This window comes from Haemaphysalis longicornis, unplaced genomic scaffold (genome assembly GCF_048455015.1).
Source record: "Haemaphysalis longicornis isolate Haplotype H1 unplaced genomic scaffold, Haemaphysalis longicornis Haplotype H1 scaffold_11, whole genome shotgun sequence".
NCBI classification, from domain to species: domain Eukaryota; kingdom Metazoa; phylum Arthropoda; class Arachnida; order Ixodida; family Ixodidae; genus Haemaphysalis; species Haemaphysalis longicornis.
In genome coordinates, this window is record NW_027526214.1 from 78,149,350 (window position 1) to 78,170,876 (window position 21,527).

The following is a 21,527-nucleotide window of genomic DNA, read 5'->3' on the forward strand; positions in this document are numbered from 1 at the left end:
GTGCTGTCCACACACCGGTCCATTGGGCCAGTCCTCGCCAACGCGAACTGTCTCCACAGTGTGGTTACGTTAATGTCACAGCAAACAGACGTCAATAGCCGGAACCCCAACTGATGGCGCGAGCACTTACTCCCGACGTAACTCTCCAACAGCCAAGTACGCCATGTTTCACGGTAAGGTGTTTGAGGTCACCAAAAGAAGTTTATGCGGGGCGCATCTTTAAACCAGTGGCCCGCCCGTGAAAAGAGGTGTTAAGTATGGTATGGGCACGGCGGCACGGCGGCACCGCAAGGATGCAGAACGCTAATCCGTTCCTGTACATTCTACAGATCGGCACTCTCCTGCTGCTGATACCGGCGGGGCGTGAAGGAGCGGGCAACTCGACGACCGCGTGGACAGCAAATCCAGACCACGATAAAGCCCGCCACGTGCCAAATACTGCGGTTGGTCTGGATGGTCGGCCCTACAAGCTGGATCCCCTTGGTCCTGCGGTGTACTGCGGCGACGCAGCCTTCAGCACCCCCACGGTACCCCACTCAACATCGACAGCTTCGGACAAAAATACGGCTCCTGAAACCACGGCGATCAATGGGCACGGCGGCACCACAAGGATGCAGAACACTAATCCGTTCCTGTATATTCTACAGATCGGCACTTTCCTGCTGCTGATACCGGCGGGGCGTGAAGGAGCGGGCAACTCGACGACAGCGTGGACAGCAAATCCAGACCACGATCAAGCTCGCCATGTGCCAAATGCTCCGGTTGGTCTGGATGGTCGGCCCTACAAGCTGGATTCCCTCGGTCCTGCGGTGTACTGCGCCGACGCAGCCTTTAGCTCCCCCTCGATACCCCACTCAACATCGACAGCTTAGGTAATAAATACGGCTCCTGAAACCACGGCGATCAATGGGCACGGTGGCACCGAAAGGATGCAGAACGCTTATCTGTTTATGTATATTCTACAGGTGAGAAAACCCTACGGCAAATGCACTAGGTCTGACTACCCCTGCTTGATTGTGCTGCCGTGCCCACGGTCGCGTCATGAACCACTGTGTAACTTGGCGTTGTATTTGAAGGAACTGTTTTTGCTGGAAGGTGATATCGAGACAAACCCCGGTCCCGACTTAGCTCAAATTTCTCTACAACTGACGCAAATCGCTACCGACCTTAAAGAAATAAAAGAAGAACGACTAACGGCTATCGATGCAAAACTAGAAAGCTTGGCTGCCATGGATAAAAAAATAATAGATTGTACCACTAAAGTTTCCGCCTTACAAAAAACCGTGTCAGACTTAGAACTGAAGCTGGATTACTTAGAAAACCAGTCGCGAAGATCAAATTTGATTGTGTATGTTATTCCTGAAAATGAGCAAGAAAATGAGGAATCTTTAGAACAAGTAATAAATGAAAAAATTGCTAGAACTATTCTAGAAATCGAACCCGCTTCAATCGAAAGGATACACTGACTCGGAATACCTAACCCAAATAAAACCAGGCCGATATTTCTAACACTTCTTGATGTTCGCGACAAAACAAAGATTTTGAAAAACTGCCACAAACTAAAGGGTTCTGAAATATCAATTAGCAAAGACGTTTCGCAGCACGTACGCCTTATCAGAAAAAAAAACTGTGGGACTCGTCCAAACCAAACAAGGAATCCGGACAGAAGGTGCACCTAGTTTATGACAAAATAAGTATAGATCGTACTCTTTACCGCTGGGACGATTCCATAAACGATAAAGTTTTGGTAAACCAGACAAAAAATTCCTCACACGATAAAAAAAACATCAAAGCGCAGGACCAGTGACACGTTCTCGCAATCGCCAGAATTAAGATTTATAAATGTGAATTGTCGAAGCGTTGTGAATAAATTAGAATTTTTGAATGCCTGCTCCTCGGCATTGAGCCAGACTTCGCTGCACTGACAGAAACTTGGTTAAATAATGACATTGTAGATAGTGAACTAACACCCCAAACTACAACATAATACGAAAGGACAGACCGACACGAGGCGGTGGTGTAGCCTTACTGATAAAACGTGGAATACCGTTCACGGCGCTGCCAGATGTCGAGGGTGTTGAAGCAGTATTTTCGAAGCTAATATTTTGCCCTCATACCATAATTGTAGGATGCTGCTATCTCAGTCCTAGCTATCGCGAAGATACCCTGAAATCCCTTTACAACTATATTGAACGAAACATACAGAACACGAGATTCATTTTGCTGGATGATTTTAACCTTCCCAATATCGACTGGCAGTCTATAAATTTTAATTCCGCATGCTCAGAGGTTATCATCGACACAATGCTGTGCTTTAATCTTCATCAAGTTATAGATCAACCGACACGTGTTCAGGGACCAACTTCAAATATTCTTGATCTTATGTTCATAAGCAACCACTTCCCAGCCGATAAAACTAAAGAAAAACTAATGGATGGCATATCAGATCACAAGCTTGCATTGTGCACTGTACCCTTCCAAGAAAAAAAGAAACCGTCAAACGGGAAAACTACATACCCAGAATTTAATTCTTCTGACGATACCAGCATAGATAACCACCTAATTCTCAAGTTTTCTCCCTTCTAAGTGCTGTGAAACGATAGTTCCACGACCATCGGAATATTATTGCATGAATTAAAAACAATTATTCATGAGTGCATTAGTAATTATGTACCTAATCGAGTAAAAAAAATTAAGAAACACAACCCGTGGATAACGCGCGAGGTAATCCACGAAAAACGCAAAGTAAAGCGAACAAGAAAGAGACTTCAGCAGAAACCAGGAGCAGTAAATGAACTTAAATCTGCACTGAAGTATTTAAAAAGGAAAGTAAAATCAGCTAAAAACAATTATTTTAATAAAACACTACCTAACTTTCTAACAAGTTCTCCTAGCCAATTTTGGAACTACCTCAAACCAGCAAAAAATTATAGGATTAACACACCCCTGGAAGAAGAAAACCCGATCAATGCAAGCACTGTGAACAGCTGCTTTCAATTGGTATTCACTGTAGATGACGGAAATATTCCGGCCATCGACACTAGCGTGAAAGCTACCCTAGAATCTATCATCCTAACTGAGTGCGGGAGTGCTTACTTATTGCTAAACTTGGACACGAAAAAAGGAGCAGGCCCCGATAACATACCCAACATTTTTCTTGTCAGATATGCGGAATTACTGGCTAAGTATCTATGCTTCATATATAACAAATCACTGTTCACGTGTTCGCCACCCGAGGATTGGAAAAAGGCAAAACTAATTCCTGTGCATAAGGGAGGGCGCAAAAATGATATTGCTAATTTTAGTCCAATCTCTTTACCTTTTACAATTTGTAAAATCCTGGAGCATATCATCCTTAAACACATAACCGTTTACCTAGAAGAACAGCGTATATTATCTGCCTACCAGCATGGCTTTCGTCGAGGTCTATCAACCATAACTCAATTACTAGAATTAACACATGAGGTAGCTTATAATATTGACAATCAAAAGCAAACAGACCTAATTTTCTTAGATTTTGCGAAAGCCTTTGATAAAGTATCACACAAGAAGCTGCTAAAAAAACTCGAAGTAGCACTAGGAAATTCAACCGTTATTAAATGGATCGATAATTATTTGACTAACCGTTCACAATATGTGGAATTTAACAAAAAGACTTCAGATGTTACCCCCGTCACATCTGGAGTCCCGCAAGGCTGCGTCGTAGCTCCCGTTTTGTTTCTTCTTTATATTAATGATCTGCCTACAAACCTTAATGTGAAAGTCAAACTGTTTGCAGACGATTGCGTACTGTATCGTGAAATAAACTCCCCCGACGACCACGCTGCTTTAAATACAGCTTTAAAAGACGTTTCCCGCTGGTGTCGTAAATGGCAAATGTCCCAGAATATAAACAAGGGTACCATTTTGTCGGTAAGCCGAAAACAAACAAGGTCACATTTTATTACACTATTGACAACGTTCCCATAGCTAGAGTAAATCAGCATAAATATCTTGGAGTAATTATAACTGAAGAACTAAGATGGGATTCTCACATAAATTATGTAACTTCAGCTGCCTTGCGGCGCCTGTTCACACTTAAATATCGGCTCCACCAGGCGCCGCCTCCACGGAAGCACCTGGCATACACTTCGCTTGTGCGCTCATTACTAGAATATGGTAATACAATTTGGTCACCCTTCATAAACAACAAATAAATAAACTCGAAGGAATACAAAGAAAAGCAGTTAGGTTCATATACAATCGGTACAGACTTGCAGATTTACCGACCGAACTACTAAAAAATGCTGGTTTACTTACCATAGGAATCAAACGCGATTGGCACGTGCAAAATTTATGCATAAGCTGATTCACGGTCATTTCAACATTGACTTATCTCCCTACATCACGTTTGATCGAAGTAGAACGACACGCCTTAAACATTGAATGAGACTAAACGAATATTTATTTAACACAAATTGCTTTAGGTACTCTTTTTTCCGTTACCAATTACTGAATGGAATCAACTAGATCCGAATATCTCGACAAGTACCCAATTAGATAAATTTTTAACACTGGTTAAAAACGAACTTAACAAAATGCAAGGGGAAACAGTTAGGCGATATTTGTTTTGTGTATTTGTGTATACTTTACCCCACTCATTATGTACCCTTAAGTTACGCTTAAGAATAAAATACCCTAAAGTATTGTACGTTGCACTTAAAAAATTATTCCTGAGCTCAAATACTTTGTTTTCAGATCATGGTATTTATGTTCTTATATTACACTTCTCTTACTGAATTCTTTACCCATGCAGTACTTTTGCTTATCATTGTTTGCGTTACATTTATCAATAGTTCATACAATTTTCCAGTATGTGAATTTGCTTTGTGCTTGCACGTTGTTAGTAACCCACATGTGTGAATCCTGTTCCGATTTTGGTTTGTTAATCCGATTCTGTTACTAGATTTCAATTGTTAATGTGTGTGTCTTATTGTACACCTACTCTATAACTTTATGTCTCAAGCCCTTCCTGCGAAAATCCCTGATGGGATTGGCAGTATGTTTAAATAAAATAAATAAATAAATATATGCTTCAACATCGTGCAAGGACGTGGTTCGAGAACTGCGGCGAGGTTCCCTACGTGGGACGAATTCCGGCAGGAGCTTCCGCAAACTTTTGCTATGGCGGACCGTTGGGACCATGGACAGCGAATGTTGGACCTGCGGATCTAGAAACCCAAAAATACCGTGACTCTGTTGGCGGAGCAAATTGAGCGGCTCATCCTGAAATGTCGCAACCGAGGAAGCCGTGCTACCTAGGGCACGGCATCAAAGAGCAGCTGTTCGCAGGTCTCGTACCAAGCCCTCCTCGTACGATGAAAGACTTCGTCAGGAAGGCAAAAGCCGTCGAGCGAGCCCTGCGAGAAACGTGTGTGGCAATACAACCATGTCAGTGGCACCTCGTCCGGTACTTCCTCGACACATCATCCGCTGAAATGTACGAGAAGAGGTGCAATGAGTGTCACTGGCTTGCTGGAACCTAGGCCTGCCCCGGTTGTGATGTGGTTCGCCAATAGATGTGACAAGTGCTATAGATTTCAGATGAGCAGATACAACCACCACAAAGGATTTATATAACAGCTCTCCTGCGCCAGCAGCCCATCGCACCCAGGTCACTGCCACCCCTGGCGCCTGGAACCGACCCCCAACTCCCGAGAGCAGACTCCGGTACGTACTTTCGGTCCGAACAACATAATTCATGGGGAACGCAGGTGCGCAAGGACGGATGTGTGGCGCGATGGCAACGACAGGGGACTGTGCTCTCATTGTGGCGAAGCAGGTTTCTTTTACCGCCGCTGCCCGTACCTTGCAATTCCGCTTCACTGCTTTTCACCCGCTGCCTCAACACGTCACTGTGGCCAAACAACTGCGGATATCGATGCTTACCTCGCTGCACCAGAAAGTCTCCGGCCCATCGTCCGACGTCCACAGTCACCTTCCGGGCCAATCCTCCGACTTTCGCAGTCCTCGTATAGTGGCTCCTCACTTGACCGTCGAGTCCGCCGAGGACCGCCCCGTGTTACGCCCCCCTAGTTACGCCCCCCCTAGGGGGGTGGCGTAACTAACCGCTTGAACCTCATGAAGCGAGCTTGCTACCGGCGAACCTTTGCAGCACCTTCGACAACAAAATACGCTGCCTACCGACCACATGGCCTCGCAGATACAACACCTCAAGACCTCGCCGACCGATCCACAATTCCGTAAACCAGGCCAACATGTCGCCCTCTGACTGCAAGACATTTTATTTTCCATCGAGGGGCACCAAGTGAGTACTTTAGCCGACATTGGTGCAGACTCTAGTTACCAGAACACAGGTTTAGAACCTGAGAAAAGTAGACCCCGTGGCTCCGGTTCCAGAAGATATCGGTAGGTGTTCGCCTGATGACGCCTGTGGGCAAATGTAGCGCTAGGATTAGAATCGGTGACTCCGAGTTCGTTGCAATTTTTATCGTCCTCCCCAAGTGCTGAGAAGGATTTACTTCTTGAAATAGACTTCTTAAGTGACCAGAACATTCTAATCGACATCAAGGAGAACTCTATTAAATTCACCGCGATCTATCGCAGCTGAGAACATCGAGAAAGACGTGCGCCGTTGCGTATTACCTACTATGATGTGAACGTACCGCCGCGGTCCGGCACGATAGTTTCTCTGATGTGCATGTTCCCTCTAACGTCAATGGCATCAGCGAGCGTATAGACGCCCTTATTATTGGTTTGGCTGCCCTAATCGTACAAAACCAAAGCGGCTGCAAAATCGTATCTCCTTTGCAAGTCGTTGTCTGTCGAATGCAGAGACAAACTACTCAGCCAATGATAAAATGTGCTTAGCTAAAAGGGCCACCTAAAAATTTACCACACACGTGATCGGTAGAATATTCGAGGTCGTAATGCACAACCAAGTTCTTTGTTGATTCACCAATTTGAAGGACCCATCTGGGTGTTCCGGTAGGTGGAACTTTCCCCTGAAGAAATTTGCCTCTAAATTAGTCTAAAAACCAGTTAGAAAAAATTCCGTGCCGACTGCATTTCTCACGCCGCTGTCAACCCAATGCCACAGGTATCAGGTTAACACCGCAAATTCTTCGGAGCCATGACGAAGAGCGACATAGGGGCCTTGCAACATGCCGATCGCAATTTGCGCGCTTTTATCGTATACCTCGGTGGACGCAACGTCAGCCCACAAGGGGCCTTCACCCGCAAATTTTCTGCAATCATACTCAAAAACTCTGTCGTCGCGAAGATAAAGGTCAACACAAGAATGAGGACAAATTATCTTCTTTTCATCCCAGGAGACCTTCGAAGTGACATTCTGTAAGCCTGTCACGCCAAAGCGTCCTCCGCACATCTCGGCACAGCCTGCACTTTTAAGAACATCAGGACGAAGTATTATTGGCTCCGCCTTACGTACGATGTCTCTCACAACTTCCAGAACTGCCGCGACTAGGAGCTACTCCAAATGCCTCCAAAGAGACCAGCCGGACTTCAGCAAACCATTGCCTTCGCGCTCAGGCCTTCCAACACCTAGCAATAAAACTTCTGTGCACATTCCCGATTTCACGATTCGAGAACGAGTGGATTGTCGTAGGGGCCTGCTACCTAACTGGCTACATTAAGAGCCGCCCTCTTGGGATGGGGACTGCACAAGAATTCGCAATGTTTTTGTCTAGCAATTTCAGCTGCGACATATAGTAGCTAAGCTGTAATTACCGACTACGCAACGGCATTCTTTTAGGAGCCTATGCAAGGCGTCCTACGTTAGATTAAGCGATTCAGCGGAATTCAAGCCTGAACAACGTTATACAGATGAACTATGCCAAACCCTGAACAAGACAATGGCTGTTATGCTGTATATACACATCGATGTTGAGCATTAAACTTGGCATGACATACTCTAATATGTCATTTTCACACTCCAGCCAGCTCTACAGTAACCTACGAGCTTGTCTACATTTCCACAGTTCTACAATCTACATTCGAGCTTGTCTACAGTTGACAGCCGATGACAACGCTAGACGTCATGCTGCCAGACGTGGATGACAAAGACCTGAACGCGTTCGCCAAGGATACCTAGAGTTGGGGTGTGCGGCCCGCTAGCTTTCTCACGTACGTTCTACGGCCCAGCATATGGCGAATGGCAGCTGCTAGTCAACATACAACCTCCGGCGCCGAGACGCCGAATATCACCCAGGGGATCGTTGGTGTGTTTTTAGGGGTGAAGCTCCTTTTGCTCGGGCCCTGTCCTGTCCCTCGTTGCTGCTGTATCCGGCACATTAATGATGATTTTTGCAGGTTCCCGCTAGGGATTGGACAACCAAACATTGGCCGAATTGGTGAAAACGTTCAACGCGTTCATTGCTACACTACAAGGAGGAGAGGAACCGGAAGACGTTGTCGTTCGTCGCTTGCAAGCTGAAGACACGTACCGGGGGTATGGGACGCAAGACGGTCTGCAGAAGGCAACGGCCAAGGTAGCGAAAATGTCACACACATACTTCGCCAACTTACCCTTGGAGATTCTCATCGTCCCAAACAAGCCCTACATAATCAACACAAACATTGACGTGGTCGATGGGCTTTTCAACGGAGTGGTGGTAATCTTGATGTCTCGAGTCTTAAATGATGTGCGGGCGAATGTTTCACGGTTTTACCGATAAGCATTTTAGCTTCGCCCCTCTAATCATCATTCACTTCGGGGAGATGGCGGGAATTTTTATTTCCATTCAACGACATGAATGGAGTGAGAAGCTTCCAATAAGGCATTTTTTGTGGTTCACTATTGCGGTTGAATATTAGGGCAAAATATCGGCCACTCTTTGCTCCTTGTTCCGGCAATGAGGTTCTGTATTTGTGCTGCCGCTTTTGTGGTACAAAGCCATGCCGTAAAGGTCTTTTGACAAGTCTTCTATGATGCCGCGGACGGAGGCAAAATGTTTGTTTTACTATCCACCCCACGGACGCAGTTCAGCAACATCAAACTACGTAATATATGCGGTGCCATATATGTTGACTTGTGGAGTGGGGTTTTATGTAGTGTAACAAGGTGACTTCGTGTTAATCATACGTTTCGAATACCCTAACTTCTTTATTTCCAGACTTAGAGAAAACAATCTTGGTATTCAGCAATAGGGTCATCTGTAGAGGTCCAGTACGCCCACGCGGTTCCTTCAAAGAAGCAGTCATTTCTGAGATTATGGTGCGTCACCACGTTTTATTTCTTAGTGTTTGTGTTGATGATCACATAATGCGTATCTTCGTTATTAAAAAAGCTGCGTCTTGTACATATGTATGCTCCGACATGTGTTGGTTTTTGGTGGTGTTGCATGAACAATGCAATGAGCTTGGAGGATCGTCTGTGGGTTAAAAGTGGAGCCGATGGTGCGTGTCCATCTTTCCGCATAAGAGAAACTTCCGCAGGAAAACTTTCCGAGCTTAAGCTTGTTTAACTCCGCCAGCCATGATATTCACATGAATACTGTCATGACCTACAGTCAAGACGTATTTGTGCTACACGTCTCTGTGTATATCCCTTCGGTTCTGCCTCCACAAGAGGCGGTGAGAGTCGAAGGTAAGAAGCCCAATAGGACCTAGTTTGCCGCTGCAGTAACGATAGATGTGGCTTGCGTCCGCGCAATACTAACTTGGTGTATCAAAATCCGGACTGCAGAACACGCCGGGCTCGCATTATGATGGGAGCTTGCCATCGGTCAAATGGATGGATAAAGGGGGCAGCGTTGTCGATCATTGGCCTATGTTATATGGTGCTTGTTTGGAGTGTTGAACTTTCAGTGTAGGCAATACTTTGTGAATTACGCATTTAAAAGGAGCACCTTGCAATATCGAAGGGATCACAAAAAAGTTTTTCAGTACTTTCAGCACTACGTTCCCGTGCATTTTCCTAAACATTTGGCCTATTTCTAATAATAATATTTCCGCAAACCATGCATTGGGTTTGTTAATGTGTGTTTTGCTTTTACCGCCCGGGTGCACCGGTCTTTGTTATCTCTGCGCCAAGGGAAGTGCATGTTCCATTCTTGCTTTCTGTGCCGCATGTGTTATTTGTTCCGATAGGGAGAGCATTCCGATCTAACGTGAACAGCCCAGAATATTCTTCTTGGATCTACAATCTTCTAGATCTGAATCGACGGTTGGAGAACCACGCGTGCCCAAAGATAACAAGCCTGCAGAGCAGACGCCGGGGTATTCGACTCGACGACGCTCACCTACACACGTCACTTTGTTGACTGCTGCTTCGCCGCTTGTGTATTCTTGGAGTTGTTAGGGGAGCACAAGTTCGCTCCAATAAAGTCGGGTTCGTTGAAGACAACTGCGTCTTTTTTGACTTCGTGACAACTTGTGGGGGTGCTGTGTGCGCACCCTTCATGCTCCCTACAACCTCTGGAAGCCGCCAAGCCAGGCCAACAAGAGCCAGCCTCCGCCTGCAAGGTTTACCACCGAGCTTGGTCTACTACCCGAGAAAGCGAAGAAGGAAGACATCGCAACCAGCCCCAGGATCAACGCAGGCACCATGACCAGCGGTTCCCATCCGGCCGTCATAATGCAGCAACCTAGAGAACCGCCATCATTCCATGGATCGCCTGCGGAGGACACCGAAGACTGGTTGCCGCAGGTCGAATAGGGCAGGCTGTTTAACACATGGAACGACGCCGAGACACTGTGGCAAGTGTTCTTCTACCTTGAGGACTCAGCACGGATCTAGTTAGAAAATTATGAGAGCTCTCTTGAGTCTTGGAATGATGTCTGAAGACAATTTGCAACGACGTTCACCACGGTTGTGCGGAAAGGGCGGGCCGAAATGTTGCAGCAGACGACGACACAACAACCTACGAAGGCATTGTTGTGCTCGTCGAGGAGATGAAGAGGCTTTTCAGGCTTGCAGACCCTTGCATGGTGGAAGAGAAGGAGTTACGCTTCTTGACGCGCGGTGTCAAAGAGGAATGGTTTGCTGGAATTGTCCGCAACCCACCAAAAACCGTCGCCGAATTTGTGACGTAAGCCAGCGCAATTGAGAAGGCCCTGAAAATGCTTGCTAAGCAGTATGACCGCAACATTGTTGGCGCGGCCAATGCGAACGATTTCGACAGCACGTGGATCCCGGCCGACAGCCTACGCGAGACAAACCGTGCAATAGTGATAGAGGAGCTGCTGAAACTGTTCCCAACGCTCGGGAACAGGCTCGGTTTTCCAGGGTTGCCTGTCGACGCACGACGCCCCCGACCCGGCCAGCACCATACTGAAATGGAAGATTACCTGCCCAACACCAACCGAGATCCAGCGTACTTCAACCGTTCGCCGTCATCCTACCCATACCGATCGCCAAGCCGTCGAAGCTATGCATACGTACCGCGTGAGAGTTCTCCAAGCTTCCGTAGGATAAACTAAAAGCAGCAACTTCTGGACGTAAAGTTGCATGATGGCGGAAAAATAAAACCCTCCAACGACGCTACGACTCGCCGAAGACCATCATTCACGACATGCCCTACGCCTGACAACCCTATCCAACCCTGACTTGACCCTCGAAAACGACGATGTCACCAACCGACCCATACGCGACATTACAGAGCCTGCCACTGAGAAAACGTTGACACTGACGACGCAGTGTCAGACCGAGAGAGAGAGAGAGAGAAATAACTTTTATTTACATAGTGGATTAGGGCGCGGTGGGCGCAACCCTGAGGGTTGCGACGACTTCAGCCGCTCGAGTCACGAGCTCCTTCTGGAGCTGGGGGTCCGAGCGGCCCAACGCCTCCATCCACTGGTCAGGGGAATTAATGAAAGGGAATGGGTCCTCTGCACAAGCCCACATTTGGTGCTGGACCGTGGCCCTTTCACCGCAGCGGGGGCAGAGGGGGGATGGGTACAGGGAGGGGTGGATGTGATGCAGGACGGCTCTGCAGGGCAGGGACTCCGTTTGCAGTTGACGCCAGAGGCGTTCTTCCTCTAGAGTGAGGGATGAGTGGGCGGGGGGAAGCTTGCAGCGGGAGAGGCGGTAATGCTGCGTGACCTCTCTGAAGGTCAGGAGACTATCCCTGGTTGATCTGGCTCCATGGAGGGTAGAGTCCACATCGTATGCCCGGGTGACAAGTGCTCGGGCTGCCGTGTGGGCCGTCTCTATCCCTCCAATGCCCCTGTGAGCCGGGAACCATTGGAGTGCGACCGTGTGGGATGGCGAATTTAGACAGAGAATTTTGTGTGCCTGGGCCGAAATGAGACCTTTGGCGTAGTTTTGGACGGCCGTTTTCGAATCGGAGAATATAATTTCTGGGGTGGGCCTTTGTGTTAATGCCAGCGCGATTGCCGCCTCTTCTGCTACATGCGGGTGTCGGGTACGAAGGGTGAGGGTAGCAAGAGGAGGAGATGACGATGAGTTAATAACGGCGATAGCGAACGCCTCTTTATGGCGATATTCTGCAGCGTCCACATAAAGGTTAGCTCTGGAAGGGGGAAATTTTCGAGCTAATAACATGGCTCGATGCATCCGCCTTTCGGTGTGGAATGATGGGTGCATATTTTTTGGGATGGGTCGAATGAGGATGCGATTCCTGATTGATGATTTAATGCTGCACACTAACGCATGCCCTTGAGCTGGGCCGATCCCAAGTCTCTCTAGGAGGAATCTGCCCGCGGAGGAGCGCGCCAGGCGGTTGACTTGGCCAGTGCGGTGGCCTTCTATAAGTTCTGCTGTCGTGTTGTATGTCCCTGTTTCCCCCAGTCTGGCAGTGGAAGCGTTCGGTGGTAACTGCAGAGCAGCTCGGAATGCTTTGCGAATTAGGCCATCTACTTTCCTTATCTCGCTGTCGGTAAGGGATAGATAGGGAAGAGCGTATGTAATCCTGCTGATTAGGAACGCTTGGACAAGTCTCAGGCGCTCTTGCTCTTTGAGGCCGTGCTCTCGAGCAACGATCCTTCGGAGCAGGCCGATTACCTGGGTTACATGTGCCGAAAGCTTTTTGAGCACCTCCGTGTTGCGCCGATTACTCTGCAGCGTGAGTCCTAGGATTGTGAGGCTAGTGACTCGAGGTACAGGCTTTCCGTCCACTGAAACGCGGATGGAAGCTTCTCGGGAAGGTCCTGATCTTTTAGCGGGCAGAACTAAAAGTTCTGACTTTGTTGGGGAGCACTGCAAGCCCGCTACTCGGGCTCCTTGTACGACGGCTCTAGCACCAGCTTGAAGGGTTTCTTCGATGGAGGCATCACTTCCCCGAGTGACCCATAGGGTAATGTCATCTGCGTACATACTGTACTGCAGGCCGGGCACTCGGTCCAGAGCGGAGGCTATGTGTGATACTGCTAAATTGAATAATAGGGGAGATAGAACCGACCCCTGCGGCGTGCCAAAAGATGGAAGCTGAAGTTCTGGTGATTCCAAGTCCCCCAGTCTTAGCGTGGCTGTTCGGTGAGATAGAAATGCGCGAACATAGTTGTATGTCCGTACGCCCGGTCCTATACGCTCCAGCCCTGCCAAGATGGCTTTGTGAGATACTTTATCGAATGCCTTTGTTAGATCCAAGGCCAGGATTGCTGCTGAGTCTCGCGAGGGAGGGTCCTTTAGCAGATCGTAATATAGTCTCAGGTGGACATCGTTTGTAGCAAGCCCGGCCCTGAAGCCATACATATTGGGTGACAAGAATTCCTGTTCTTCTGCTAACCTGTTTATTCGAGTTAGAATGATGCGCTCAAATAATTTTCCAATACATGAGGTGAGCGATATTGGCCTAAGATTTTCTATCGAAAGCTGCTTGCCCGGCTTGGGGATTAGGGTTACGTTAGCATGACGGAATTCTCGAGGAAGAGTGCCCTCCATCCAATGCTTATTAAACAGCTTAGTGAGGTAGGTGATCGAGCCGTCGTCCAGATTTCTCAGCATTTTATTTGTTACACGGTCTTGCCCTGGGGCGGAAGACGTTCGCACGTCCTGTAGCGCTCCTCTGACTTCAGCCTCTGTGATTTCCTCGCCCAAGGAGGGGTTAGGTGGCCCGGAGTAGTCCGGGTGATTTTCGTGTTCGCCGTCTGGTACATATCTTCCGATGAGGTCTCGAATTGCCTGGTTCGGATCAGTCTCAAGATGTCTGGTGAGCTGGGTAATTTTGTTGGCCTGCTCCGTTTTAGAGCGGCTTGGGTCAAGGAGGTGCCTCAGAAGGGACCAAGTCCTCTTCATGCTCATAGAGCTCTGTAGCCGATCGCATAGCTGTTCCCATCCTGATCTGACTAGTTTGGCACAACACGCACAAACCGAGATACGACGCCCCGACGCACCTGAAACTCGAGGAAAGCGGCGTCGGACGTCTAGTTGTCCATCGACGGCCTTGCCGTAGTCGCTCTCATCAAAACCGGAGCCGAATACTCAGTAATTAGCGGGTCATTTGCGTCCAAGCTGAAGAAAGCTAAGACAAGATGGGATGGTCCGCACATATGCACAGCAGGAGGTAATCTCGGCACGCCAAGCGGAACGTGCACTACGCGCGTAAACATAGACGGCAACTGCTCCCGCGACGTATTACTTGAAATTGACTTTTTGATTGGACAAAGGTGAAATAATTGATCCGCAAACAAGGACAAGAACCTTTGCCTCCGATCACTCCACGACACCGGTACCGAACTACGAACATTGTGATGCAGTACGGATCACCGACGATCAAGTCACCCTGCCACCCCGCGAAAGCTTGATGATCACCTTCTGCTGTGAGAATGCTGCTAATGAGATCAACTCTGCGTAGAGAGTGACCAAAGCTTGCTTCTCGACCTCGGTGTCACCGTCGCAAGAGGCATTACGCGCTTTAGGCAATAAAAATCCCACGTTTTTGGTCACTAGTGTCACTGAGGAGTAGCAGTATTTAAACAAGGGTGCTGCAATTGCGCTCCTCGAAGAAACGAAAGAAACCAATCAAGCCGCCTACTTTGCGGTCGCCGACTTTGAACGCGCACGTTCAGACGCTTTCCAGCTGCCGCAACCTTTCGACGTGACCCAGAGCTGCCACAAGAAAACGGCGTCAAATTATTGAATTTGCTGCATTGCTACAGTGAGTATTCCTCATCAAACTGAAAACTACGTCAGACAACCCTAGCGAATAACCGAATTATAACCGAAGATGGAGCCTGACCTGCCCGACAGCCACTGTACCGCGTGTCTTCACACGAGCAGGAAGACACGAACCATGCAAGTCTGTAATGTCGTGTCTGTAACGAGTCTGTAATGTCGTGTCTTCAGTGACGACATTATACAGCCATCGAAAAGCCCGTGGGCTGCTCCGGTCGCACTCGTGAATAAAAAAGACGGCACACTGAGGTTCTGCGTTGACTACCGGCGATTGAACAAGATCACCAAAAATCACCAATCGACGACCCCCCGACCACCTCTGCCACGCGAAGTACTTCTCAGCGGTGGATCTGAAGGCAAGCTACCTGCCAAATGAAGTGGATAAGAGAGATCGAGAGAAGACTGCATTCTTAAACCCGGACGGCTTATAGGAATTCAATGTGATGCCATTTGGGCTATGCACGGCGCCAGAAACATTTCAGAGTCATGCGCACCGTGATAGCTGGCCTGAAGTGGAACACGTGCCTTGTACACCTCGACGACGTTGTGGTATTCTCCCGGACTTTAGACGAACAGGTTGCAAGGTTGCAGTCCGTGCTCGCGGTCATCCGTACATTGGGGTGAACTCAGAAGCCTCATATGTGCCGCTCCAGGTACAAGTAACATAAGTTTCTGGGCCATGTCACTAACGCTGCGGGAGTCCTGCCTGACCCAGCGAAAACTTTAGCCATAGAGAACTTCCCAAGACAGAAAGGTAAGTAGGGCGTGCGAAGATTTCTCGCAGTGTGCGCATACTACCAGTGCTTCGTCGCAACCTTCGCACTCAGTGCAGAGCCACTCACGCGCTTGACGAAAGATAGCGCCCCTTTCAGCTGGGAAAACGCCCAATACAAGCATTCTGCGAGCTGCAACAATATCTGAAAAGCCCGCCTGTGCTTCGCTCCAATAAAGTCCTTTTCTTTGACGACCACTGCATGGTCCTTGACTTCGACAATAATACAGTTCATCATAAAGCCACACACTACGATCATGCTGCCATGACCGCATCTTGGCTCTAATTAAAAGTTGGACAGATGCGCAAAAATTAACGACGATCTTTAAAGGGCCGCAAACAAGGCCGCCAAAACAAAATACATGCGTTACTTTCGTGACAACAAGCGGTAGATTCTACTCTTTCGTCATCTCCGAGGCATATTGCCGCGAAGCATGTATTCGGTTTTTTTATTTATGTTTTTTTGCCGACAGGCTGCCCCGAGCTGTGTTTTCTGTGTTAATTCGGGGGCCAAGTGAAGCGCGTCTTTCATTTGTTACTATCTATGCTGCACGTGTTAGCTGCTTTGACAGGCAGAGTGTTTCAAATTGACGTCACCAGCCTAAAATATTCTCTATTGATCTAAAGTTTTCTGGGTTTAATTTGACAAGGGGAGAAGCACTCAATTTTTTCAGTGAATGGTTCGCCAATTCTAATTGCTAAGACTCGCCTGCGCACGTGATTTTTTTACTGCTGCTTGCCACCTGTGTATTTTTTTAGTTTTAGGGAGCACAGTTCGCTCCTGCAATCTTTTGTTTCCCTCAAGTTCATCTCTCAAGCTCAAGATCATCAAGATCATCAACATCATCTGTCATCTTTGGCTTCGTGACAGCTGATGGATGTGCTGGGTACATGCACCCTAAACCTTCTGCAAGTTGTAAGGCCAGCTCCACTCGTAGTACCTGCCGACCGCTAGGCCTGACACTCTCGCTCGGTCTACGACCAGAGAAAGTGAGGAAAGAAGACATCACGACCAGCACCATGGTCGATCATGCTATCAGTCCTGTCGTTCTGCAGAAACCCCGGAAGCCCCTGTCATTCAGAACATTCCCTGGTGAAGACTCGGAAGACGGGCTGGAGAAGCTGGAGCACGTCCTATGTTTCAACCAACGCCGTGATGAAGATACCTTGAGGCAAGTGTTTTTTCTACTTCGGCGGATCCACTCAAATTTGGTTTCGCTGCTGAGCACGAGGTCGCGGGTTCGATTCCCGGTCGCGGCGGCCGCTTTTCTGATGGAGGCGAAAAACAAAAACGCTCGTGTGTACGAGATTTCGGCGCACGTTAAACATCCCCAGGTGGTCAAAATTAACACGGAGCCCTCCACTACGGCGCGCCTCATCGCCTGCGTTGCGTCGGCGCGTTAAACCCTACAATCAAATCAATCATCAATCAAATCTGGTTTGACAACTAGAACAGCTCGAGTATCTTTAAAACCCAATTTGTGAATACGTTCACAGTGTCGTGCGTAAAGAACGAGCTGAGTAATTGTTGCAGATGCTAATACAACATTCCAATAAAGGTGTTGTGGATTTCGTTAAGAAGAGGAAGATGCTGTTTTGATGTGCTTACCCCGAAATAGCTAAAGAGAAAAAGGGGCGCTTTCTGATGCAGTGAGGTATATAAGAGCTTTTCGCTGAACTCATTCACAACCCAACAAAAATGTCACTGAGTTCTTTGGCGAGTGTTCTGTAACCGAAAAATCCGTGAAGAAGCGTTCGAAGAAGTACGATCACCGCAAAACGCTTTTTCGTCCAACACTGAAAACGCGCTTGTATTTGCGACGAAAGGCTAGGGCAAACAATCGAGGCCTGCGTTCGTGAAGAACAGCAGAAACGTTTCCCAAAAACACCGCAACACCTCACCCAAGTGATCCGAGAAGTTCGACAGGCACTGGAAACTTGTATGCCTGTAGGAAGCACCACGTAAGCCACAAGGTAAGGCCTACGCCGAAGCTTTTCATTGACCATGCCAAGCTCACACCCATAGTCAAGAGGCGCCACCGCACCGCCGACCAGTGTCGCCCGGCCGACTTCCTGCAGTCCAAAACCGGTCGCCGACGAAAATATACGTTTGGTGAAACACCGATATCACCTGATAAGGTACCTCTGCGGGGAGGCCATCGCATCTATCGTCGCTGCGTCTACTAAAGACTCCGCCTGCGCGATTTCTCTGACGACACAACCACGCCATTTCTCTGGCCAAAGACCACGCGAAATAGATGATAATCGATTTTAAACCAGCCATAGCTCAGTGGATTTCACCCATTCGCCCGCGCCCTACTCGCACCAGTCGACGAACCTCCGTTTCAATGCTTACTGGATGTGTGTTGCACAGTGGAGGGGATACGATAACCCTCCAAGGACGCAAGGACGCACCCAACATTGGGCCCTCACTCCACCGACCCGATCTAACCCTGACGTTACTCCCGAACACAACAACCCAATGGGGCGACGCGTACCCGTAATGGCCACGTTTGCTGGTGAGAACACGACAAAGGCGACACATTGTTCCCGACCATTAACACACACAAGCCGAAATTCGACGCCCCCACGCACCCAGTACTTCAGGAAGGTGGCGTTCGTAGACTAGTTGTCATTGACGGCTTTGATGCTGTCGCCCTCACTGAAACGGGAGCCGACAAATAAATAAAGGGCAAATCGTCTAAGCTGAACAAAGCTACGGCCAGATACACCGTCTGGCCAAATGTGCAGCAGGTGGACATATTGTAAGCCCAAGTAGAATGTGCACATCACGCATCACCATAGATGCAACCATGTACCCTGTAATGGTCGTCCTCTCGCCTATCTGCTGTTGCGATGTGATCCTTAGAATGTCCTTCATGACAGAAAACGGTGCACTGATCGATCTACAGACAAAGTCCATAACGTTTTCTTGCGATCAAAAACATGGCGCGTGAACCGAACCATAAACACTCTGCTGCTGTCAGGATCAGCGATGAGGATGTCAACCTTCCACCCTGCGGAAGCTTGTTGATCACCGTCTACTGTGAAGATGGTAATCCTGACGTCGACTCTATCTCACAGTGACCAAAGGTTACTTCTCGACGATGGCGTCTCTATCATAAGAGGCATTCTGCACTTTAGGCAACACCAATCCGACGTTTTGTTCACTAGTTTAACTAATGAGTACCAGCCATTCAACTGGGGCGCTACAGTAGCGTTTCTCGAAAAAACGCACGAAGCACGTTACGTGATGGCGGTCGCCGACTATAAAAGTGCAACCGAAGATACCTTCAACTTTCCGATAATTTCGCCATATGTCCGGCGCTTCCACAAGAAAAACGGAACAATTATTTACGTTGCTGTGTCGCCATATCGAGTGTTTTGAGTCGAACTCAAAAAACATCAGCCACCTCTTCGAGACAGCGAATTACAACAGAGGATAGATCCGGACCTACCAGACAGTCACCGTGCCGCGTGTCTTCACACGAGTGAGAAGCAATCCAGATACAAGTGAACCACGTCTCAGAGAGCAATCAAAAAGCCAGTCCAATGCGACGGTCGCACTCATGAAGAAAGAGGACGACATATACTGGTTTTCCGTAAAATATGAGCTACAGAGAAAAATCAACATAAAGGAAATGTACCCCCTGCGGGAATCGCCGACGCACTCAACCACCTCTACCTCGGGAAGTATTTTTCATCGGAGAAAATGAGGACGGGCTACGGGCAAACAGAAGTGGAAAAGAGACACCGAGAGAAAAGTGCACTCATACATACGGACAGCCCTGAGGAGACCAGTGTGATGCCATTCGGGCTGGGCACGACAGCAGCCACATTTCAAAGAGCCATGGTCATCGTGTGCTATCTTGCCGTGTGTGGCACACCTGCCTCGTATACCGTGACGACGTTGTAGTATTGACTGTAACTTTCGATGAACACCTTGCATGGTTCGTGTCTGTACTCCAAACTATTCACTTCACGGGGATACCGCTGAAACCTGAAAAGTTCCGCTTCGTGTAACAGGAACTGAAGTTTGGGCCGCGTCTTCAACGCCACTGGAATCCTGCCTGACTCGGCAAAAACGTCAGCTATAGAGAATTTCAGCCATAGCGAACTTCAAACATAGAAAAGACGGATGTGTGAAGATTTCTTGGACCTCGCGCATACTACCGGTGCTTTGTCACAAACTTCGCACGCATTGCAGAGCTACGCACGCTCTAGACGGAACATAGCACAACTTTCAGCTGGGAAAACACCAAAGGAAAAGCATTCTTCTATCGGTGCCAATGCCCATAAAAACCGCCTTCTGGACATCTCGGCATCGCTTACACTATTGCGAAAATCTAAAAGAAGTACTACTGCCCCAGCCTTATTTACGACGTCACCCACTACGTCCGGTGCTGTCGTGACTCCCAGCGACGAAAAATGCTACGGCCGATACCCACCGGACTTTTGCAACCGACCGGCGTCTCGTAGAAGCCCTTGCAACAGACTACATTGGGCCTTCTTGGCCCGTTCCCTACGTCGAAATCCGAGAACAAGTCTATTGTCCTAGTAACAGTATGCGCTACGCAGATACCGCCGCTGTTCCGAGGGGTACTGTTGTAAAGAAAGTGTGAGGGTCTTCATAAACAAACTTGTTCGGGACTTTGAGCCACTTAAAGTTTATTCATGAACCACGGAACGGCCGTCACGGTGGAGCTGACTCAAGGGAGATTGCGCTACAGCAGCGGGGATTACTAAGAATCACCACCCCAAACTAAAGAACCAGCGGAATGTCTGAGCAAGACGATCGCGGTTATGTTTTGTATTTGCGTCGACGTTGAAATATGACGTGGGACTTAGTCCTTTCGTATGTGACGTTTGCGTACAACACAGCTATTTGGAAAACAACACAGATGACACCGTTTAAGCTTTTCTACGGAAGACAGCCGACTACGATACTTTACGCCATGTCTCGACCCGTGTAAGGCGACGACCTCAACGCCGACGTTGAAAGATAGCCTTAGCGTGCGGAGGATGCCCGCAAGCTCGCTCGAATTCCAACAGCACACCAGCAGCTGGTGGATTCCAGACGTTACAAGCACTGACGCTGATACACGGAGTAGCTCCCAGGCGATTGTGTGCGGGTTTTGACTCCCATTCGATTACGTGGACCTAGCGAAAACCTTCTGCAATGGTATTTCAGACTTTTCCAGAATCTACAATGTCTTGGCCCTCTTACCTTTGAGGTGATCCTCGATGGTGAATATGGGACGTCGCAATGAAGCCTGCGGCCCGAAGTCTTCGACGTCGTTCGCTAGAATCCTTACTACGCAATATGACGGACTCTTTATGTTTTACTGACTGGCTCTTTTATTAGCATCGGGTCAATGCATTCTTCGAGGGGTAATTCCATGAACCATTCATTGGGATTCTCTGTTTATGTTTTGTTTTTCCAGACAGTCTATAGTGCGCTATGTTATCTGTGTTCCGTGGTCCAACTGAAGCGCCTGTTTCATTATTTCTTTTTTATGTAACACGGGTTATCAGTATTATCATGTTAAAATATCAGGAACTAAAACGGGACTACACACACTACAGCATTCTGGGCCTGGTGAACAAGGAGAGCAAGGTGACGAGCGGGGAACCGTTACCCGAAGGTTCGGGACGACG

General features: G+C 48.2%; 1 pseudogene; it reads left to right on the forward strand.

The window, feature by feature from the left end:
* The first annotated feature begins 257 nt into the window (after nucleotides 1-257).
* LOC144160695 (uncharacterized) lies at nucleotides 258-1,807 on the forward strand (annotated as a pseudogene).
* Nucleotides 1,808-21,527: the final 19,720 nt, after the last annotated feature.